The sequence below is a fragment of the Pongo pygmaeus genome, chromosome 19, assembly GCF_028885625.2.
Source record: "Pongo pygmaeus isolate AG05252 chromosome 19, NHGRI_mPonPyg2-v2.0_pri, whole genome shotgun sequence".
Classification (NCBI taxonomy): Eukaryota; Metazoa; Chordata; class Mammalia; order Primates; family Hominidae; genus Pongo; species Pongo pygmaeus.
The window spans coordinates 85420409-85436431 of NC_072392.2; the positions used below are offsets into that span (position 1 = coordinate 85420409).

Genomic DNA, 16023 nt, shown 5'->3' on the forward strand with positions numbered 1-16023 from the left:
GAAACAAAAAACCCATACTTAAGAAGCAAGCAAGGCTGGGCACAGTGGCTCATGCCTGTAATCCCAGCACTTTGGGAGGCCGAGGCAGGCGGATCACGAGGTCAAGAGATGGAGACCATCCTGGCCAACATGGTGAAACCCTGTCTCTACTAAAAACACAAAAAATTAGCTGGGGTTGGTGGTGCATTCCTGTAATCCCAGCTACTTGGGAAGCTGAGACAGGAGAATCGCTTGAACCTGGGAGGCAGAGGTTGCAGCGAGCTAAGATCGCGGCATTGCACTCCAGCCTGGCGGCAGAGCGAGACTCCATCTCAAAAAAAAAAAAAAAGCAAGCAAATTATACTAAAAGGCTGACTTCTAGAAAAGGTTACTGCCTGCCAAGAAAATTATATTACTATAAAACATTGTCTATTCTTTTTGTTTCTTGATTTTTGCTTGCAGATGATCTGTGTAGACACAGAATCACACTACTACTACCAGTACTATCACAGCCCCTTAAAAGCCATCTTCAATTCACCAACAGATTATGCTCTAATGCTGTATTTTCAAATCAGACTCTACAACTGAGAACAGAGTTTTCTATACAGTGTTAACAATAAGGTTACTGGGAAGATTTGAAGTGACAAAAGCAAGTTACAAAATAATATATATGGTATAATCCCATTTTGTAAGTAAAAAACATTATAAATAATTGTCATCTCATCTTTGTAAAACATGTAAGTATTGAATATTTTGCATAAGAAAATCAGGAAGGAGAAGAAACAGTCCAATCATGAAGAAAATATCAGAGAAACCCAAATTGAGGACCATTCTATTAAATATTCAAATAGTACTCCTGAAAACTGTCATGAGAAACGAAGTCTGAGAGGCTATCACAGCCCAAAAAAGACTAAGAAGACAAAACCGCTACATTGATTGCAGGATTCTGGATAGATTCTGGAACAGAAAAAGGGTATTAGTGGGAAAACTGGTGAAATCCAAATAAAGTCTAAAAATTAATTAATAGAAATGTACCAACAATGGCTGGATGTGGTGGCTCAGGTGTGTAATCCCAGCACTTTGGGAGGCCAAGCCAAGTAGATCACAAGATCAGGAGATCGAGACCATCCTGGCTAACACGGTGAAACCCCATCTCTACTAAAAATGGAAACAATTAGCTGGGCGTGGTGGTGGGCGCTTGTAGTCCTAGCTACTCGGGAGGTTGAGGAAGGAGAATGGCGTGAACCCAGAAGGCAGAGCTGGCAGTGAGCAGAGATCATGCCACTGTACTCCACCCTGGGTGACAGAGCCAGACTCTGTTGGGAAAAAAAAAAAAAAAAAAAGAAATGTACCAACAATGGTTTCTTACGTTTGACAAACATGCCGTGGAAACCTAAGACATTAACAATGGGGGAAACTGGGTAAAGAGTTTATAAGAACTCTGACCTATACTTCTAAATTTTCTGTAAATCTAAAATTATTACAAAATGAAAAGTTTATTACAGGCCGGGTGCGGTGGCTCACACCTATAATCCCAGCACTTTGGGAGGCAGAGATGGGTGGATCACCTGAGATCAGGAGTTCAAGACCAGCCTGGCCGATATGGTGAAACCCTGTCTCTACTAAAAATACAAAAATTAGCCAGGCGTCGTGGCAGGCGCCTGTAATCCCAGCTATTCAGGAAGCTGAGGCAGGAGAATTCCTTGAACTCGGGAGAGGGAGGTTGCAGTGAGCCGAGATCACACCACTGTACTCCAGCCTGGGACAAAGAGCGAGACTCCATCTCAAAAAAAAAAAAGTTTACTACAAAAATAAAACTGGATATCTCCAGGTGATGCTATTACAGCTTTTTAATTCATCTGTACTTTATAATATTTTTTTTCGAGATAGAGCCTCGCTCTGTCACCCAGGCTAGAGTGCAGTGGCGCAATCTCAGCTCACTGCAACCTCTGCCTCCCAAGTTCAAGCGATTCTCCTTCCTCAGCCTCCCGAGTAGCTGGGATTACAGGCACACACCACCATGCCCAGCTATGCCCGGCTAATTTTTGTATTTTTAGTAGATATGGGGTTTCACCATGTCGGCCAGGCCGGTCTCAAACTCTTGACCTCATGATCCACCTGCCTCGGCCTCCCAAAATGTTGGGATTACAGGCGTGAGCCCCTGTGTCTGGCACTGTATTTTATAATTTTTAACAAGCAGCAAGTTTTCATTGTCATGGAAAACAGGACTTAGTCCCAGAAGACTTAAGTTAATTCGCCCAAAGACACAAGATTGAGGCAGCATAGGAATTCTGGAATTAATCCTCTTTCTCTTTACTCTAGACCCCATGCAGAGACCTAAGAACATACCCTATTATTAAACTTTTTGACTCTCCTTACTTGCTAATACACAAAATTTAAGGTCACCAGATTACTTTTGCTTCACTATAATTGATGTAGAGGGAAGAAACAGATGAAACAATACTGAGAGCTGTTGAAGTTGGACAATGGGTACATGGGCATTGATTACACTCTTCTTTCTACTTTTGTATGTCTGAAAATGTCCATAATAAAAAACTTTTAATTAAAAAATAACCAGCCTGGGCTTGGCGCAGTGCCTCACGCCTGTAATCCCAGCACTTTGGGAGGCCAAGGTAGGTGGATCACTTGAGTTCAGGAGTTTGAGATCAGACTGGCCAACTGAGTGAAACCCTGTCTCTATTAAAAATACAAAAATTAGCTGGGCATGGTGGCACGTGACTATAATCCCAGCTACTGGGGAGGCTGAGGCAGGAGAATTGCTTGAACCTGGGAGGCAGAGGTTGCAGTGAGTCGAGATCACGCCATTGCACTCCAGCCTAGGCGAAGAAGCGAGACTCCATCTCAAACAAATAAAAAAAACATAACCAGCCTGGTCAACATGGTGAAACCCCATATCCACTAAAAACGCAAAAATTAGCCGGGTGTGATGGCATGCCCCTGTGATCCCAGCTACTTGGGAAGCTGAGGTGGGAGAATCGCTTAAACCTGGGATGCGGAGGCTGCAGTGAGCTGAGATTGCACCACTGCACTCCAGCCTGGGTGACAGAGCAAGACCCTGTCTCAAAAAATTTAAAATTAAAAAATAGAAAATAAAGTCCTCACTCCCCAACATAACTATGCCACTTCCTACTCTCTATTGAGCACTGTTGCCTGGGTGAGGAAACACCAGCGCTGAGAACCTTCAGCATTTCTCAGTGTGAAGCAGAGAGAAAAGTCATGGACTGGGAATCTTGAAGCTTCCATCTTGGTTCTGCTTTAACTAATTGTGAGACCTCACTGAGTCCTCTTAACTTTTCAGGGCCCTAAACTTCCTTAGCTGTTGCCCCAATAAATCGCTGAAGTTCCTTCTAGGATTAAAATTCTGATTTCAACTTTCTACAAGCTCCTTAAACTCAACACAATCAAAACCAAATTCATCTTCATTCTAAACTCCTAAGAGCCATTCTCCCTCCTGACTTCCCTATTCTTTTTTTTTTCTTTAATGTCCCATTCTTCCAGCCACCCAGCCATAAAAACCACAGCCTCATCTCTGACTTGAGACATAGAACTCAAGTTCTATATACGTAGAAACCCCCACCCCCGTCTCTACTAAAAATACAAAAATTAGCCGGGCGTGGTGTCGGGCACCTGTAATCCCAGCTACTCGGGAGGCTGAGGCACAAGAATCGCTTGAACCCAGGAGGCGGAGGTTGCAGTGAGCTGAGATAGCACCATGGCACTCCAGCCTAGGCGACAGAGAGAGACTCCATCTCAAAAAAAAAAAAGAGAGAGAGAGAGAGATAGAACTTTGGGAGGCCAAGGCAGGTGGATGGCTTGAGCTCAGGAGTTCAAGACCAGCTGGGCAACGTGGGAGACCCCCATCTCTACAAAAAATACAAAAATTAGGTGGGCGTGGTAGCTTGTGCCTGTAATCTCAGCTACTAGGGAGGCTGAGGCAGGAAAACTGCTTGAACCTAGGAGGCAGAGGTTGCAAAGAGCCAAGATGGAGCCACTGTACTCCAAAAAAAAAAAAAGGAAAAAAAAAGAAACACAGAGATACAGAATTAATTGTTCCCACCCTACCCCATCTAATTAGTCACCACATCTCTCCATTCAACCTCCAAAATAACTCTTGAATCCCTTCCATGGCCACCAACTCAGTTCAGGTTCTCATCACCCTCGCTTAGACTACTATGAACCCAACTAAAGGCCCTGTCTCTCAACTGTCTTCCCTACAATCCATCATACTCATCCTTACTCTAACATTCAAGAAATTCCAAGACCAAGCATGGTGGCTCAGGCCTGTAATCCCAGCACTTTGGGAGGCCAAGTGCTTCAGGCCAGGAGTTCAAGACAGCCTGGGGAACATAGCAAGACTCCTAACTTTATAAAAAATAAAAATAACAAAAAGTTAAATATTTAAAAAAAAAACTCCCCAAAACCCAGTCCTGACCTATTGGCAGTCTTACCTTCCATTATATTCCTTTATGTATCCTAGGACCCAGGAAACTTGGATATGCAATTTCCTGACACGCACATTTCTGACATAACCCCCAGACTTCCCTCCAGAATGCCCTCTTCCCTTTCTTTGCTTCTCGGCTTCCTGGTGGTGTGATTTAAATGCCACCTCTTCAGTGGAAGTGTTCCCTGATATCCCCAAGAAGGCAGTATCGCTCCCTCCACTTAATCCCGAAGCACCTTGTATGGCCCCCTTCAATGGCACCTATGAAATTCCTATTAGTCCTTTCATTTGGGGGTGCCCCTATTCTCTCTACAGATAATTAGTTCCTTGTCAACGGAACAATGTTTCCTTTATGTTTGGATCCCTCAGAACACAGCTTCTCAAAGGGTGTGCCATGGCACACTGGTATGCCCTGAATGAGTTAAAGATGGCCTAGACAGTGGTGATCTTCTCAGCAATCCAAGCAGCCACAAAGAGACAACAGAAGGCCGGGCGCGGTGGCTCACGCCTGTAATCCCAGCACTTTGGGAGGCTGAGGCGGGTGGATCAAGAGGTCAGGAGTTCAAGACCAGCCTGAACAACATGGTGAAACCCCGTCACTACTAAAAATACAATAATTAGCAGGGCATGGTAGTGCGCGCCTGTAATCCCAGATACTCAGGAGGCTGAGGCAGGAGAATCGCTTGAACCAGGGAGGCGGAGGCTGCAGTGAGTCGAGATCGTGTCACTGTACTCCAGCCTGGGCAACAGAGCGAGACTCCATCACAAAAAAAAAAAAAAGAGAGAGAGAGACAACAGAAGCCAGAACCCACAAATGGTCAAGCCTCAAACAGTGTCCTGCTTCAACCCAGCACGTGCCATCACAAGAACTTGAGAACCACTCAGAGGACGCAGTGATACAAAGGGGCTCACAGCAGATGCCCAATAAATACTTGCTGAACTGAATCCTGGAATAATCCATCTGTTCCCCTTCCCAAGATCATTTACCATTTCGACCACACACTCTTTTTTTTTTTTTTGAGACAGAGTCTCGCTCTTTCACCCAGGCCGGACTGCAGTGGCGCTATCTCTATCTCAGCTCACTGCAAGCTCCGCCACCCAGGTTCACACCATTCTCCTGCCTCAGACTCCCAAGTAGCTGGTACTACAGGCGCCTGCCACCGCACCCAGCTAATTTTTTGTATTTTTAGAAGAGATGGGGTTTCACCGTGTTAGCCAGGATGGTCTCGATCTCCTGACCTTGTGATCTGCTCACCTTGGCCTCCCAAAGTGCTGGGATTACAGGCGCGAGCCACTGTGCCCGGCCTCAACCACACACTCTTGTGAACAATTTTTACTGACCATATTATACCAGCCTTACCATTCAAAGCCTACAATAGTTAATTGCATAATATAGCAACCGGTATCAACAAACAATTCACCATAAAGAGGCTCAAATAGTTAAATTCAATATTATTTAACAAAGAAATGAAAGTGCCATTTTACACTATTAAATTCACAAAAACTTCTGAGGAAAAAGTGGTTTTCTCTACTACTTATGGTAAAACAGGTATATCCATATATCTGTTAGGAGCACAAACTGGTATAACACCCTTGAAAACAGTAGGACAATATATGTGAGGAGCCATAAAAACATTGATACCCCTTAACATAATAATACACTCCAAAATTTATCCTTAAGATATCATTAGAAAAAATGCAACAAGGCCGGGCGCAGTGGCTCATGCCTGTAATCCCAGCACTTTGGGAGGCCGAGGCAGGTGGATCACAAGGTCAGGAGTTCAAGACCAGCCTGGCCAAGATGGTGAAACCCCATCTCTACTAAAAATAAAAAATTAGCCAGGCGTGGTGGCAGGCGCCTGTAGTCCTAGCTACTCGGGAGGCTGAGGCAGGAGAATTCCTTGAACCTGGGAGGCAGAGGTTGCAGTGAGCCGAGATTGTGCCACTGCACTCTAGCCTGGGCAACAGAGCGAGACCCCATCTCAAAAAAAATAAATAAATAAAAATGAACTGTGATTAAAAAAAAAAAAAAAAAAGAAAAAAGAAAAACTGCAACAATATCTACAATGATGTAGATTAAAGTGTTAACTGAAAACCAGCCAGACAGCAGTATAAATACTTAACATAAAAAGACTTAGGTAAATTGTAGCATGACTTGATGAAATTATTTTTGCAGCCTTTCAATATATAAAGTTAAATTATAAAATCTATAAGATGTAAATGTTTTATGATATAGTAAGTTTTTAAAAATCAAACTGTAATGTATCATAATTTAAAATGAATTAAAAAATGTATATTTTGAAATGAAATGCCAAAAAGAAAATCAATTGTCTTAGGATAATAACCCAACATTTTAACAATTTATTTATTATCAATTTATTCAACATTAAGTAATAAAGTTCTACCCTACCAAGGAAATGAAGGGGTTCTAGGACACAAGCTTGATAAAAGTCTCAAAAGGACCACCCCTCCCTTCTACTGCTCACTGTGGCCTTGACTGAGTGTTTTCATACTCTCCTTGGTCATGATGACCTATACTAACCCAAACCCCAGTTATTCAAGGACCAGCCAACTACCTCAGTTGGTCCTCTGATCATCCCTATGAACCAGTGGAGACAAATCATGCAAAACGAGCAAACACTCAAGAAACAAAGAACCTGGCCGGGCGCAGTGGCCCACGCCTGTAATCCCAGCACTTTGGGAGGCCAAGGCGGATGGATCACCTGAGGTCAGGAGTTCGAGACCAGTCTGACCAACATGGCAAAGTCCCAAGCTACTAGGGAGGCTGAGGCAAGAGAATCGCTTGAACCCAGGAGGCAGAGGTTGCAGTGAGCCGAGATCCCACCAGTGCACTCCAGCCTGGGCGACAGTGTGAGACTCTGTCTTGAAAAAAAAAAATTTTTTTGATTTATTTATTAGTTTAACATTTATTACTTTAACAATTTACTTATTACTTTAACCAATCAGCAAGTAGTCAGCCCAAGTTTCACTGTAAACCCTAAAAATATACAGTATTGCCATATTAAAGTCTCTGGGATTCTCAAGGCCAACTTGCTGACTTAGCAGTGGACTGTATCAGTTAAAAGGCAGTGTGGACTCAGACAAATCAAAGAACCAGGGGCCAGGAGACCTGAGAACAATTAAAAGCAAAATGTAGATAGATTTTTTTTTTACTACAAAAAACACAAAGCTAAAAAGTCCAGCTTAAACCAGATGAGTAAAAAAATAGCTGGAGATATTCTTTTCAGTCTTAGCCAGAGTGCAAAAGGGAGGATGGAAAGTCATTTTATTAAGAGCTGAAGCTAGCCCGGCACAGTGGCTCACACCTGTAATCCCAGCTCTTTGGGAGGCCAAGGCGGGTGGATCACTTGAGGTCAGGAGTTCGAGACCAGCCTGACCAACATGGTGAACCCCCATCTCTAGTAAAAATACAAAATTAGGCGTGGTGGCGCACACCTATAGTCCCAGCTACTTGGGAGGCTGAGGCAGGAGAATCACTTGAACCCAAGAGGCAGAGGTTACAGTGAACTGAGATCGCCCCATTGCACTCCAGCCTAGGCAACAAGAGCGAGACTCCATCTCAAAAAAAAAAAAAGACCTGAAGCTTTTTGCAGATGAAGATATCTCACAAAAGACAAGTATTGAAAATTCATGGCCAGGCATGGTGGCTCACACCTGTAATTCCAGCACTTTGGAAGGCCAAGGCAGGTGGATCATGAGGTCAGGAGTTCGAGACCCGCCTGGCCAACATAGTGAAACCCCGTCTTTACTAAAAATACAAAAAAATTAGCCAGGCATGGTGGCAGGCGCCTATAATTCCAGCTACTTGGGAGGCTAAGGTAAGGAGAATCACTTGAACCTGGGAGGCAGAGGTTGCAGTGAGCTGAGATTGCACTGCTGCACTCCAGCCTGGGCGACACTGCCAAGACTCTGTCTCTCAAAAAAAAAAAAAAAAGAAAGAAAGAAAATTAATTAAAAAATAATTTTAGGTCGGGTGTGGTGGCTCACGCCTGTAATCCTGACACTTTGGGAGGCCTAAGGGGGTGGTGGATCACCTGAGATCAGGGGTTTGAGGCCAGCCTGGCCAACATGGTGAAGCCCTGTCTCTACTAAAAATACAAAAAGTAGCTGGGCATGGTGGCAGGCACCTGTAATCTCAGCTACTCAGGAGGCTGAGGCAGGAGAATTGCTTGAACCCAGGAGGTGGAGGTTGCAGTGAGCCGAGATCGTGCCATTCATTGCACTCCAGCCTAGGTGACAAAAGCAAAACTCCGTCTCAAAAAAATAATAATAATTTTAACTCTGATGCCTCATAAGGAAAGTATTAAAAGCCTTCTAATTTATTTCTGTAGTATTACCATTTTCTAAGTGTAATAATGAAAGACGAAGACACCGTAGCTGACCAAGAAGATTAATTACTGTGAAATAATAAATACTCAAGACTAAACTGTTTTTAATTAACAGGCATTTCAGCAAAAAGTAAATAATCTGAAAGACTAATAGTATCAACAGAGGTAGTACAACCACTAGGAAAAAAAGTTCAACCTTTTGTTTCTACTGATATGTTCTCAGTATTTAGATCCTCAAAACTGCAGATATATAGTCATTCATGACACTACGTAAATAGCAGATAACAGGAAAAACAATTCAATACTTAACCAAGTTCATTGGAGCACAAAGTAATCGCCACTCAAGAATGTTGACACAAAAACTGAAGGACCTCTCAAGTTCCAATAGCACGCAGATAAGCTGAGCCCCTATGCAGTTACTCATCTGAACAGAAGTGGAAGATTAACCTACCCTCACTCATTTCACACACACTACTAACCTGACAACGCAGCAGGCAGTCTCTTCGGAGCTTGTTCATCATTCAGTCTGTTCCAGAAGTAACCGATTCCGTTAGGATCTGTGCCTTCAGGTTACCACTGTTTCACTACAGCCCTATATCACTTCGCCCTTGTCCCACCTTATTATTTCAGGCATTATAAAATTCTTGGTTTCTAAATAGAGTTCTAAACCTTACCCACCTGCAGTTCACTGCACTGGGTGTCACCCAAATAGCCCATCAGAGCTCTTTATAATTTCTGAAAGACAAAGAAGAAAGTTTTTTTAATACATAGTAGAAAACACCATTCACCAAGATATCAGTTCCAAAGCATTTGTATCCAATATTCCCAGCATATGGTCTTTTGGTCCACACTAGTTCAATAAAATGTAGCATGACCAGCACTGGACCAAGAGTCTTGAGATAAGCCTCCAAAGATTAAAAACAAGCTTGGTTTAATGTTGCTACTAGTGAGCTGTGTGACCTTGAGCAACTCATTTAATTTCTTCAGGCCTAAATTTCCTTATCTGGAAAATAAGTCACTTAGACTAGCTAGAGAAAGAAGAGCACAGGCTTTCCAGAAAGAACACCAGCTCCACTACTTTACTGGTCTCGTGATGTTACGTTAGTTGAGTCACACTTAAGCCTGAATTTCTTCCTTTGTAAAATGGAAATAACTATCTCGTGAGTTGCTATGAGAATTAAAGGAGATGATGAGTTATAAAAAGCCTATAGTAAATATACTGTGCAGCTTATCCTAAAATTCAACAGATGGTAATTCATTACTACCATTAACCCCCACCAGCCCTAACATTTCATGAATTCAGTTCATGCACATTTCTTTTAAAAGATCAACAAATCAAAACTTTACCAACCTGACTAAAGAATTAACTGTTTTCGTGTTTCACAATTCAAATTACAGTTATCTTAAGCTGATGGTAGTTTATCATTATTACTTATTACAGAAAATAAGAACAGAATAGTCCCTGCACAACATCCAAACTCTGGTTCAATGACCATGCCTTTGCTGACTTCTCACTCTACTTCCACACTGCCAGAATATCTCAGGAATAGAGAGGTCTTCCAAAAGCTAAATGACACCCAGCTGTTTACCAGATTCAGCTCAAGGGAGCAGGACTAGAGACAGAGGAAGAACAGAGGCTTTTCTTTTTTTTAACCTTTTTTACTTTACATAAGTACTGCTCAGATTTGTTTACCATAAGCATACAGGAGTTTTGCATAAAAGTAAATAATTTTTTAAAACTATATTAGTTAAACACGTTGCCTACTGACAGGAAGCTCGCATTATAGGATATTTTCATCATAACAAAGATAATCTCTGCAGAAGGAAGCAAAAAGGCAAATTCAGATGTGACAAGAACACCTAAAATATGGCACAGAAATGACAAAAATCACAAACATTCACACTTCAGAATAGTTCAGTCAACAAAGATGCCATGCATTCTTTGAAGAACCTGACGATGAATCAAGTTCTTTTTTGTTCAAAGACAAGATGTATGTATACACTCTGCTTTACCAAACAACTTCCTGCTCTTACTTGGAGAAACTGACCCAGTACAATTCACAAAAGTAAACAAGTTGGTATGACTGTTGGTATTAGTTGAAAAACTTCCCACTTCTTTTAAAGAATTAAAAGTTGACCAAAATAGTTATTACATGTATATATAAATAAAATTCTTCCTGTTACATCTACAGTGGTCTTTTAAAAAGAGAAATATTAACTTCTAACAGATTCGAGATTACTGAAAACTATTATCCCAGACACCCTCAAAGCAATAAACCATCACGTTATATGCTGCTTCTAGCCAATGCTCCAGAAGTAACCCTGACTGCACTCATCAACTGAAATGAATGGTAAGATGGTATGGCATACTCTCCACTTGTATCACTTTTCTTCTAGAAAACATTTCAAAACATTACTTAGAAATCCAATTACATCTGCTTACATCTGCATGTACATTCACCTAAGTTTATGAAAATTAAACATAAAAATTTGCTTATAATTTTTTAAGTAGTTCCTCCCCATCTCTTGGATAACTGTTGTTGATAATCCTGGCCCGAAATCTTCTATACATTTGAAACAACAGGCAAAGGTCCTTATTTCTTGTATGGGGCCTGTATTTGGATCTTAGGGTCTCTGACAGCCAATTATAGACTAATCTACATTCAATATTAATGCCAAGCCTACTGCTTAAACAGAGAACACATGCATCTGTAAGATCTGGGCTACTTACTTGTAGATCCCTCTGCACTATTCTTAGCCTTTCATGAATATGCTGTAGATTTTTTAATTACACGAGGCCCTTTGCAAGTAAAAATGACTTTTCCTGTTGTTTTGGCATCACTCCTCTTCCAGTGAAAACTGGACAGTCTATAAATATATACCAACTTTAAGACAATGCATTTTAATATCTATGGCATTAGAAAATAAAACTTCTTGTTAACAAATGCAATAATCAAGTTTAACAGCTAATAGAAAGGTACTTAACTCCCAAAAACTACAGCCTTACCTAAAAATAGTGTCCTAGCTTCCCAGCCAAAAGGACAGACTAAAAAAGCTCTGTCTTTATTCAGCTCAGAGACACAGACTTCTACCTCACCACAACCTTCAATACTATGGCATTTCCCATTTTAGAATACTTTGTGTAACAAGTTGTTCAGTGGCCAACCACTAACTTCGCTTTGAAATGAATACTAACACTTCACATAGTCTACATGTGTGAGAACTGTGGAAAATGTCTTGACACAATTCAGGTCAAACAACACTAGCCACACAAGATTACCTACTTCTAAGTATTCCATTTTAGACTACAAACAAACATCTCCACAGGCAAAAAGCAGATCACTGGCTCCTTTCCACAAAATTATCTGTAGGTTTCAAAAAAAAAAAAAGGTAAGGCCAGGCATGGTGGCTCACACCTGTAATCCCAGCACTCTGGGAGGCCAAGGCAGGCAGATCACCTGAGGTCAGGAGCTCGAGACCAGCCTGACCAACATGGTGAAACCCTCTCTCTACTAAAAATACAAAATTAGCCGGGTGTGGTGGCGCAAGCCTGTAATCCCTACTCGGGAAGCTGAGGCAGGAGAATTGCTTAAATCTGGGAGGTAGAGGTTGCAGTGAGCTGAGATCGCGTCATTGCACTCCAGCCTGGGCAACAAGAGTGAAACTCTGTCTCAAAAAAAAAAAAAGAAAAAAACATCTATCTATCTATACATATAGATGCACACATATATATACACATATATACATATATACATGCATATATACACATATATACATATATACATGCATATATACACATATATACATATATACATGCATATATACACATATATACATATATATATATACACACATATATAAAGTTCAAATTGGGAGGTCTAAGGCAGAAATATGCCTCCATCTGCAAAATAAAAATAAATTTAAAAATCCCTATTTGCTCTGCCAAAAATAAAAATTATATGAAATAAACATAAGCACTGCTGAGTTTCAAATACAAGAAAACGTGGTATGTGCACTTACAAAAGAATCTTGGTTTATGTCCACCTTCCTTTCCTAAGTTTTTATTTTTTTAAGGCAAAATGTTAATTACATGCCTCAATCTAGGAAAAAAAAAAAAAGGATAGCTTATTCTTCTTAAACAGATGTTGTGATAGACATGAAAAATTTGTGAGAGGATTTCAAAATCCAGAGGCCCAGATGTGTGGAGAAACAAACAAACAAAAAAAAAACTACAGTAACCAATCGACCACAATTACTTATGTTTTTCTAAAAAAAAAACTTAGTAAAACATTTTAAATTGAGAAAACTCCTTGTGAAAAATGTAAAAGTAGCAAACTTCTCTTCCTCTCTGTAGCACAAACTATTCACTAACACTGTATCAATAATATCCTTTAAATCCAAAGCATTACAAATTAGATTAAATAAAGCACTTTGAATAAATTTACACACCGTGTGTGATCAGGACATAATGACAAACTAGTCTATTTCCTAATAAGCTAAACAGATCTCACCACTATCATCTTTATTTCAAAATAATTATTAAAGAGAAAAGTACTACTCCGTTTTTCAGAAAATAAAAGCAGGAGTGATTGACCTGCCTAATTCTTTCCAACGGAAAGGGTATACTTTACGAGTCCCACAAACCAGGTACACACAAAATCCATATACATAATCACCGGGACTAAACGTACAGTAGGTGATAGACACCAAAACACAAATAAAATTAAGACATCCAAGTAAAGTTACGCAAGAAAATTTGAATAGGCAAACTATAATTATCCCTCGTGAAGATACTGATCAAGAATAGCTGCAAGTAACATTTGGCTCTTAGTTAAGTACCACTATGTTTGAGTATGTTGGAGCAACTGAAAAGATTGGTACATTCAACATATTTTTCCTTTCTAAATCTAGCCCTGCCCATAGACCCATTAGACTGAGTGATACATTTGGAAAACAAAGATGGCCCCATCAAATTACTCAGTTTCAGCCTTACTCTTACGAGTTGATTAAAATAAAGAAGGAAAAAAAGGAAATCATTTTTAACTGCAGTCTCACCTTACACATCTCACCAGCACTGTAGTTCATTAGTGATCAATTACTTCATCCAAATCCTGAGGCAAATAGAAAAGATGTGTCTATACAACACCAGTAACACACATTATCAGTAGCAAACATTTTATCAGCCTGAAGTGAAAGGGCATCTGCATTTAAAATGGAAAAAATTACAAAAATGGTACAGTGTGCAGCTTTGCAAGAGTCTGGTTTTTGACCTTAAAACATTTCCTTTCAGTAAGATAAAAGAATAGATTATACAATGCTCTTAAAACTCAAAAACATAATAAAATCATCTTTTTCAACACGGACTGACGTTACTTTCAAAAACATAAAGAAATGAAAGAGAGGAAATTTCATTAATATGAGTTTAAGAAAGAGCAAAATTAAGAACAAACTAGGCAAGACAGACAACTCCTCCCTCCTTCCCCCGCTCCAGGAATCCACTGTCTCTGAAGTTACACTTTTTATTATATTAATGATTTGCCTGAAAAGTGTTAAGTTGTGAGAGAGAAGGAATGACAATTTTTGAACTGCAAACAAAACCTGAGGATCCCGATCCAAGAACAATCAGAGGACCCTGGCTTCCAGCCCTGTCTGAAGATTTCTCAGCAAAGGCGAAGGTGCAGAAGGCTCCAATAATTTGGGGGAGAGGAATCAAAGTTCCCTAGGTAAGACTGCAGTCTGTGAGCCCTTGAAAAGGGTACTGGAGTACTCTCAAGGAATCTCCAGGAAAAGAGAGCCTATCTTTATTTTTGTTGATGTGCTTGTGGGCCAAAGAGCATTTCCGAGGAGGGGGCGGGGAAAGGGGGGAAGAAAGTGAATCTCGGGCCGAGAGCCCTCCGCGGGGGAGGGAGGGGGCGCACCCCTGACCCACTTTTCCCCACGCCCCCGCTCCAGCCCCCGCCCCACCCGGTGGAAGTCCGAGCCCTGAGGGGGGCATCGAGCGGGGCGTGGGAGGCCCGCACGCTCCCCACCCCCAGCCGCGACCCGGAGAAGAGGAACGTGCCGGGAGGCTCGAGTACCCCTCCCAGAGTGCTCCGGGCCGGAGAAACCTCCCGCACGCTCCCGGGCCGGGCGTGCAAGGCCCCCTCTCCTTCCAGGGCCCAGGACGCCGCGGGCCCCAGCGGAGGGGAAGGGGACTAAGTAGGGGAAGAAGCTGTAAACAGCCCCAGCGTCCGGGCCTCGCCTCGAAGAGCCTCGCTACCCAGGCCCCGCCGCGGGCCGCCCCGGCCCCCAGCCTGCCCCGGGGCCGCCGCGCCCGGGGTCCGGGACACCGGAGGGGAGTCGGGTCCCCTCCCCGGAGAGCTCCGGGAGCTCGCGGAGCGGCCCCAGGAGCAGAGAAGGGGGAAGTCAGGACTTACCTGTCATTACTTTCTACGCCATCTTGGATCCACTTGTCAACGTCCCCACAAAGCATTATGGGTAAGAAAGAGCCTTTAAAGTGACTCCCCCCGGCCCCCGACTCCCGCCTCCCGCCGCCGGCGCCGCCCCCTCCGGCCGCGCCTCCCGCCCGGAAAGTTGCCCCGGGTGGACCGCCGACCCCGGCTCCCGCAGCTGGCCCCTTCCCCTCCGCCGGGCTGACGGCATTGAAAATTCACCCGCATTTTTAAAACGTGGCTTTGGGGTTTTCTCCCTTTCTCCTGCCCCGGCCTCCCTGCCCCCACGCCCGGTCCTCTCGCCTCGCCGCGCTCCTGCCCGGGCAGACTCCCCGCGTCTGCATTGAATCAACCCGAGGTTTCCTTGCCGCCCGCGGCGCGGAGCTGCTCGCGGACTTATTTGTGCGCGTGGATGTGAGCGTTTCTGCTCCTGCGGCCGCGCTTCCAGGAAGCCCGCGAGCGGCCGGGGTCGCCTTCAGGGCCGCGCAGACCAGCTCCGCACCCGCCGCCCGGAGAGGTGCCTCTGCCCTGGGAAACCGCCCCGCGGCCGTTGGGCTCCGGGAACTGGGAGGACGCCGTGTCCCCGAGTCCACCAGCATCGAAGCACGATTTAAAAAAAAAATGAGCCAAATGCAACTTTTTACCCCTTGTTTACTCTGCGTCCCGCGGTCTCCTCCTCCCGGCGGGTAACGTGATCCGCGACCCTCTAGGTGGGGACCCCTCCCCTAGGAATGTGGCTCCAGGCTCAGTGGAGCCAGCCTGGGAGCGTCCGGGCTGCGGACTGTGACTCCGAGGCAGGTAA

General features: G+C 43.2%; 1 protein-coding gene across 9 annotated transcripts in view; it reads right to left on the reverse strand.

Moving 5' to 3' along the window:
- Positions 1-15304, reverse strand: part of HELZ (helicase with zinc finger) — a 174411-nt gene extending 159107 nt beyond the window's left edge. For 2 of the 9 annotated variants that reach the window (XM_054459614.2, XM_054459611.2), the window contains exons 1-4: positions 15207-15304; positions 13846-13901; positions 9469-9525; positions 9270-9316 (exon numbers count right to left, since the gene is read on the reverse strand). The gene's annotated coding sequence lies outside the window, so the exon portion shown is untranslated. Of the gene's footprint in view, positions 1-9269; positions 9317-9468; positions 9526-11521; positions 11659-13845; positions 13902-15206 lie in introns of all 9 variants that reach the window. The other 7 variants (XM_054459612.2, XM_054459609.2, XM_063656480.1 and 4 more) reach the window with 4 other exon arrangements.
- Positions 15305-16023: the final 719 nt, after the last annotated feature.